Source organism: Trachemys scripta, chromosome 1 (assembly GCF_013100865.1).
Source record: "Trachemys scripta elegans isolate TJP31775 chromosome 1, CAS_Tse_1.0, whole genome shotgun sequence".
Taxonomy (NCBI): Eukaryota; Metazoa; Chordata; order Testudines; family Emydidae; genus Trachemys; species Trachemys scripta.
The window spans coordinates 241,732,456-241,740,584 of record NC_048298.1 but is presented as its reverse complement, the minus strand read 5'-3'; the positions used below and the strand labels follow the sequence as shown (position 1 = coordinate 241,740,584).

Genomic DNA, 8,129 nt, shown 5'->3' with positions numbered 1-8,129 from the left:
TAGTGCGGGTTCAAACATAATTAGATATAATGTACCAATGAATTCCCCACAGAGTATTCTGAAAAGTGCTTGCTGACCCAGTTTGGCTAAAGGTTTGAAATGAGATAAAGTAACTGAGTTATTTCTGGTGCTCATGGATGAACCTAGAAATATGCTTCAGCTGAGTACCCAGAAGTTTAGGTGAAAATATGAACTTGATCCAAACTTTTCTCAAATCTCTTTGATGTTGAAATTGAACTAGAAATCAGATAAGCTCACACTTACATGAAGTTTCTAGTATTTCTGATCTTGGCCTGGATGGAAATACAGTAAGAATAGTCTCTTCTCTCTTGCTATATTTTGGTACCTTTGCTGCCATCTAAAAGTGGGGAGGCACATTCAAAGTAAAGGGAAATAAGCAATTGTAATGTTTTGGTTTCAGGTTTTTTTTAGGCAAAGTTTTTGGACCTTTTGTGGATCACCCCCACCCTATTTTTTAGGATTTTTTAATCCAATTAATAACGGTCATCAGAAATATAGAAATGAACATGACTGAAAGTTTGAGCTAATGAGAAGCAATGTGGTCTACTGGTAGGGGACCAGGAATCAGAACAACACCCAGATTCTCTCTGTACCTTACCTGTGCTCATCATCACTGTGTTGGCTGCACACCTACTGGGTTTTTTTTCCAACTCTGCTACTGGCTTGCTCTGTGACCTGGAGTATGTCACTTAACTTCTCTGTGTCTCACTTTGCTCATCTGTAAAAGGGAGGTAACAACATCTTCCTTTGTAAACATCTACCTTTGACGCAATTCATTTGATGAGATTCATATGACAGTCACTATATTGTATTTGGATTTTTTTTTTTTTTATTGGCTGGAAGACTATTTTCCTGCTTCCTTTTTTCTGCTTTCATCAGGGTCATTTACTCATAAAAGAGCAAAGAAAACACTGCAAAGCTAGAGGTGGAAAAATGAAACATTAAAAACACTTTCAATAAGTCCATAAACATATTCCTAAGGGTATAGCACAACTCACTTTTAGGTAGTGAAATCATTTCTTGCTCCAATCTGGAGTAGTGAAAAATTAGTTTCTCACTTGTAAATAATAATTTGTCTTTTTACGCTCTAGTAAGTCTGCCCCCTTTAACAAAAGAAAAACATCCAGTTATTGAGATTTGTTTTTCCATGTGGTTTGTAGTGATATGGTTAGGAGAGGTACATAATAAATTAATAATAGGAAAATGGAGAATAGATAAATACAGGTCAAGATCACATCATGCATAAATGGAGGTCTAGTAGCTGTATATTTCATACTCGCTGTTCATACCACTTTATTTATTTATTTATGTATTGCCCTCTGAGGAGAAAGAAAGGAGGCCTTTAATAGATTTTTATTTCTTTAGTCTGTTCTAAATTTGTCTCCATTCTGATTCTTCTCAATGTTCTGATGAACACTTTCATGGCAATAACAAAGTACAGTTAAACTTGCATAGCTACCTTCATGACTCAAGAGCCAGTGGTCATTTTAACTCCATCAAAAATGTTTGCTACAGAAATCAAGGAGAGTTGTATAACAATGGGCCTATGTGAAGAGCACTTTCAGCAGACAGAGCGGAAAGGGAATTCCAGAAAAATCACTTTACCTTTTGTCTGAATCAGAGGCATGATGCTAAGTAGCTATCCAATGTTTGTTAAAAGACAATGAAAGTGTTCTATAGAATTCCGATCAGAGCATCTACCTATAAAGAAGAGTAAAAACGCAACATATTAGAGTTTCTTTTATGTGATTTAAAATTAATTAATCAGCTAGGATTTACTCTTGAGACTAACACAGACAGATAGCTTCTAAGGTCTATGAGAATCTCTCCAGAGTTAGCAGTCTCCTCACTGACCACAGCTGGAGCGGACTGTATTTTAAAAGCTCCATAGCTGCCTCTTGCCCTGTGGAGGGAATCAGGGGGCTGGGATACGCTGGATGTCACTGGACCCATTTGGTTGTATATGATGGAAAAAAGAAGATGAGTCATATAGTTTGAGGCCAGAAGGGACCACCAGACCATCCGATTTGACCTCCTGTATATCACAGGACACCAATACCACCCAGCACCTGCACTCTAAACCCAACAAACAAAATTAGACCAAAGTATTACAGCGCACAGGAGACTAGATCATTATGTGCCACGGGCAGAATAGGAGGCACTGAGGTGCACTGGTGCTTGAGACCCCTGCAATAGCAAGAAAAAGATTAAGTGAGATACACCCAGATAATCCTGCCAAGTGACCTGCACTCACACACTGAAAAGGAATGTGAAAAACCCCCAAGGTCACTGCCAATCCAACCTGGGAGAAAATTCCTTCCAACCCCACATATGGTCATCAGTTAGAAGAAGAACCTGCTAGCCAAGCACCTGAGTGAGAGAATGCTTGATGCCACCTCAGAGCACTGGCCCAATGAGACCAGTATCCCACCTCCAGCCATGGCCATCCCTGATGCTGAAGAGGATGGAGATGTAAACAAAACAAAAACTCTCCAGAATAAATGGTGGGGGAGAATCCCTTCCTAACCCCTGCTGGTGACTGGCTGAAATGCCGAAGAATGAGCTTTTAAGAACATAAGACGTACACCAGAAATGAGCCCCAGGGATGTTGAGCTCTGCCCTCTACCATCACAAGCAATCCTTACAATTGGACTCCGAAATTTGTCCAACTTGCTCTCCAAACAAAGTTGTTTACCTCCAGCCTGAATTTGTTCATGGCCAATTTATATCCATTTGTTCTTGTGCCAACCTTGTCCTTTAGCTTAAAGAGCTCTTCACCCTCCCTGGTATTTACCGCCACTCCCCCCACCCCTCCATGTATTTATAGAGGGCAGTCATATCCTCTGTCAGCTCTCTTTTTGTGAGACTAAATAAGCCAAGGTCTCCCAATCTCCTCTCATAAAATAGGCCCTCCATTCCTTTGATCATCCTAGTAGATCTTCTCTGCACCTGTTCCAGTTTATATTCATCTTTCTTGAATTTGGGTGACCAGAATTATACAGAGGAGTCCAAGTGAGCTCTTACCAGTGCATTGTTCAAAGCCATTGATATTTCTCTATTTCTTCTGGAAAATCCTCACCTAATACATACTAGGATGTAATATATCCTTTAGCCATTAGATTCCAAAATGTTCAGACAGCTAGACTATGTGTAGGTGCTTGGCTTAGAAAAATAAAATTATTTAGAAATGCGAGGAATTCTGGATACCAAATGGTTAACAAGCATGTACAGATTTAGAACTTCATATGTCTAAACAGACAAAGTCCCCAATTAGTGTAAAAGGGTGCCAATGTCCAAATCATTTTATTCTCTGCCCAGCTCACATCAACAGCCAAGGGTTATTGATCTTCTACATGAAAACAGAGATACCTCTCAAATGGAAAGGTAGTTGTTCATAGCCTAGAACATCATCTTTTTTTCCTTTTAGAGAAATGTAGAAAAATATGGGCATAAGTAGAGCTGGTCAGGAATTTTTGACAAAAAATTTTTTCATCAGAAAATGCTGATTCATCAAAACTAAAACTTTTTCATGAAAATGTACCAGTTTTGGCTAAATTTTCATCAGGGAGGTTTCTCAGGTCAAAATGAGAGACAGCAATCACCCCAGAATAGCTAATAGCCCAGAAGTTAGGGGAGTACACCTGGGATGTGGAAAACCCAAGTTCAAATCTTTGCGCCAAATCTGACACAGTAAGGATTTGAACCTGGGTCTTCCACACCCCATAAGAGTGGCCTAATCACTGGCCTACAAGCTATCCTGGACTCTGTTTTTCCTTCTCCCTGTGTGTGTTTTTGTTTGTTTGTTTGTTTTTGTTTTTTTTTGGTGTGTCTGTGAAAAATTTGGAAAAGTCTTGTTTTCATTCCAAAGCAGAATGAAAACAAATGTGAAACCTCAAATTCTTTTTCATGAAACAGAATTCTTGTTTTCTAGCCAGTCCTATGCATAAATCATTTTGCTTTCAGGAAGGGGCCAAGAATTCGCCACTGGCCAACTCTTCATTTCACCACTGCCTGTTCTCTGTATTATAGGTGTAGCTCTCTTAGTTGCCCTTAGTAGCATCAATGTGACTTTTTCTTGGGTCAAAAAATGTTGGCTTCTTTGAGGCTCCCATCAGTGCTGTTCTATGGATCGTTCAAACAGGGATGAATTATGATTGGCACTTTTCATCTCCCAATCTGCTCCTTTTCCAAAGGCTAAGCACATAATTTCTGCATCACATTTATTCATCAATGGCCTTTGAATTGAAAATCTGAATTACTTCAAAACTTGCACTTTCATTGTGCTGGCTATCATAACGGGAGAGATCCAGTTTAGCTACGGCACCAGCCCAGGTGAGAAGGCTAGCTGAGCTGGCAAGACTCTGTGATTCTGGAGAGCCATTTTGAGCTTCAAGGGAAGGATCCCATTGGCCTCAGGGTACTTTATACAAGCCCAAGGAACTCTTCCAAGTGGTGAGGAAACTGTGGCAGGACAATGCACATAGGTGTATTTGTTATTTTGTACAGCTCTGTGTATTTCTTATGCTGCTAAGTTGAGAGTAATGGTGTTTAAGAATCCTGTGTAAAGTCTGTCTGTGTGTCTGATGGCTTTCACTACTGCATATTCTTCACAAGGTAAATTGTAAACCAGAAGGCTCACACCTTTGATGGGATTCTGGGGAAGATCCAAGTCCTGCTGGGGAAGGCTGGAGGAGATGTCACCAATTTCAGGGGCAAGGCAATTGGATTTTGAGGTCCCCACTGCCAGGAATGGTGTCAAACACCAGGTCTGTACTGGAGTGTATGCCTCGAGTCCCAAATCCAGGAACAGTGCCTAAACTCTGCCCTTCCCCAGCAAGGTAAGTTCATGGGGTAACATGGGGTTACCAGCAAGGTAACATGGTGTTCCGTGTTTGGATCCCCTCACAGCAGTTTGGTAAGTGTCCAACAGGGGTAGCTCAACTAAATCTATGAGAACATGGTACAAAGGGAAGAAGTATCAAAATCTACAAGTGATGGAAAATGCTGAAATATCTGAATAGACACAAAGATTAATAGACTTTAAGGTCAGAGGGGACCATTGTGGTCATCTAGTCTGATATCCTGAACATTGCAGGCCACAAAACCTCACTCACCCACTCCTGTAAAGACCCATAACCTCTGGATGAGTTACTGAAGTCCTCAAATCATGTTTTAAAGACTTCAAGTTACAAATACACCATTTACACTAGGTTAAACCTGCAAATGACCCATGCCCTGTGCTGCAGTGAAAAGTGAAAAAACCCGAAGGTCTCAGCTAATCTGACCCTCAGGGAAATTCCTTCCCAACACCAAATATGGTGATCAGTTAGACCCTGAGCATGTGGGCAAGACCCCAAAACACATCAGACTGTGGTTCCCTAAAAAAAGAGTAAATATGTACCTTACACTTACATGTGGCTCTGTGTCTGTCCCCCCCAGTGGCTGGATCACAAAGCAGTTTGACAGGTTTCAGAGTAGCAGCCGTATTAGTCTGTTCAAGTGACATCATCATAGGACCTAATCACATCAGCCATACCATCAGGGGCTCGTTCACCTGCACATCTACCAATGTGATATATGCCATCATGTGCCAGCAATGCCCCTCTGCCATGTACATTGGCCAAACCGGACAGTCTCTACGCAAAAGAATTAATGGACACAAATCTGACATCAGGAATCATAATACTCAAAAACCAGTGGGAGAACACTTTAACCTGTCTGGTCATTCAGTGACAGACCTGCGGGTGGCTATATTACAACAGAAAAACTTCAAAAACAGACTCCAACGAGAGACTGCTGAGCTGGAATTGATATGCAAACTAGACACAATCAACAAAGGATTGAATAAGGACTGGGAATGGCTGAGCCATTACAAACATTGAATCTATCTCCCCTTGTAAGTATTCTCACACTTCTTATCAACCTGTCTGTACTGGGCTAGCTTGATTATCACTTCAAAAGTTTTTTTTCTCTTACTTAATTGGCCTCTCAGAGTTGGTAAGACAACTCCCACCTGTTCATGCTCTCTGTATGTGTGTATATATATCTCCTCAATATATGTTCCATTCTATATGCATCCGAAGAAGTGGGTTGTAGTCCACGAAAGCTTATGCTCTAATAAATTTGTTAGTCTCTAAGGTGCCACAAGTACTCCTGTTCTTAAAGCAGTTTGAGTCTGCTCTTTCGAAAGCTAGGTCTTTTAGCTCAGGCAGTTGCGGTTCATGCTTTTAGATGCAGGCATCCACAGCTCAGTCTCCACTACTGACAGCCCTCCCCCTACTGTCCTGTTACAGAAGGCAAAATAAGTGGCTGAAAAGTAGCTTCACAAGAGCCTGCTCAAAAAGCTAACGGTGCTGCGGGGATAGGGAAGGAGAGAGAAAAGAACTTACACTGTAAATGGAGACTAGAAGAGGAAACAAACAGGAATCTACAGTCAGTGAAGACTGAAAGGTGTGGAGTTAAAGGGGTAGCTTTACGTTGTTGGATGCCAAGTAATTTTGTTTTAAAAATTACTAAAAATATTTAGTTTAGAAATATTTAAGTCGAGAAAGAAGAAATGGTAGTAGGCCAGCCAGCTCTGACTAACTCTTTCTCTTACTGCCAGCTCAGGGATGTGGCTCCCACTATTTAATCACAAGGGTTTATTTTACATACCACAGAGGATGCCATGATCAAGAACAAGCAAAATAATCACAATTATTAAACCGGGCTTATTTTGTTATTATTAAAGAAAGAAAAAGAAAACATGAAATTCCAAATCTGACCAAACACAAATGATTTTAGGGGAGGTGGACCTGTTGTTTATTAATAAAAAACACGCCAGTTCAGAGCTGTCAAACTAAGCAATCTTAACTATGAAACCAAAGAAAATACATAAATCAGTTACTGAGAAGAAGCCATTTAAGATGCTGTCTTGAGACAGGCTAATTAGCCAACATTAAGAATTTTAAATTCAATTAAATCCCACTATTTCTCTGTATAGCCTCTGTCTCCTCTCCAGGAACACAAGGTCTAACCACTTGGTGATTAACAGGGGAAACTGTTAGTCTTTTAAGTTACAACCGCACTTCAATATCCCAACAAAATCATTACAAGAGTTTTAAATCTAATCCCTTGCCAGTGTTTTAGCTCACTTCCTCTCACCAGTTCATGTTGAAGTCTTGGAGAGTTTTCCTGGGTTGGTTTCTTCTTGAGGCTTCTCTGTTTTTCTTATCAGTCAGTGGCAGCTTGCTTCTAGAGATGGAAGAAATGAGTTGTGAAGTGCTTGTTGTCTAAGCAGAATAGCAGGGGGTGTGAGTTGGGGTGCTCACTTCAAAGTCTTTTCTACCCTTCTTATTTTCATGAAATTGTGGGAAAACACACCTCTTTCATGATTGGTTAGATTCAAGTTGGTTGCTGTCATTCCGTTCCTTCAGGGTTGGCTTAGGTGACAATTTTAGCTCCTGAATATGCAGGCTGTTTAATGAATATCCAACATTTCTTTAATTGTCTTAGTTGTTTTTGTGGCCAGAAAGATCCAGATAACTTTTAAAATTAGTTTTAATGCCTTCTTTTTATTCAGTCCATTTTCTGAGATTTTTTGTTTACTTTTATTAGAGTTTGACAGGAAATGAAATTATGTTTTCAAAAAGTCCAAACACTCCTGTTCTTTATATAAGAGTTTTTAGTTTTCAAAACAGCCTGGTAAAAGTAAGTAAGTCTTACAAAATTGTTAGCCTAAGTTGTTGACTATACATGGCAATTTTTGGAATGATGAGTTTCCTGTCTTCCTGTGTTGGGTGAGGGTTTGCTTGAACACTGCCAGTAATTAATTCATTAATTCCCCATTAGTATATATATTCTATGCTTATATAGCTACTTACATCAGTAATTAGTCTAGCATCAAATAACCTTGCTACAGTTGTATATAATACCTCTTACTAGTCAAATAACAATGATATCAGAACGTTATTATATGAAGGCTTGCATTTAGATACAAAATATTTGCAAATAAATATATTAAAAGAAACATATGTCATCTTAAGCATTTGAGAAAGAACAAATGTTTTCCCCTTTAAGCCTAAACATGAATTGGAAGTAGCCAGTATCTTCTGTACAACATTTCTCAC

The 8,129-nt window shown here is 39.6% G+C and overlaps 1 long non-coding RNA gene across 1 annotated transcript; it reads right to left on the bottom strand.

The window, feature by feature from the left end:
• Nucleotides 1-603: 603 nt before the first annotated feature.
• LOC117871376 lies at nt 604-7,307 on the bottom strand. Its single transcript, XR_004644207.1, has 3 exons — nt 7,165-7,307; nt 1,627-1,722; nt 604-739 (listed from the first exon to the last, which is right to left on the bottom strand). It is a non-coding gene; the product is annotated as an uncharacterized LOC117871376 (long non-coding RNA).
• Nucleotides 7,308-8,129: the final 822 nt, after the last annotated feature.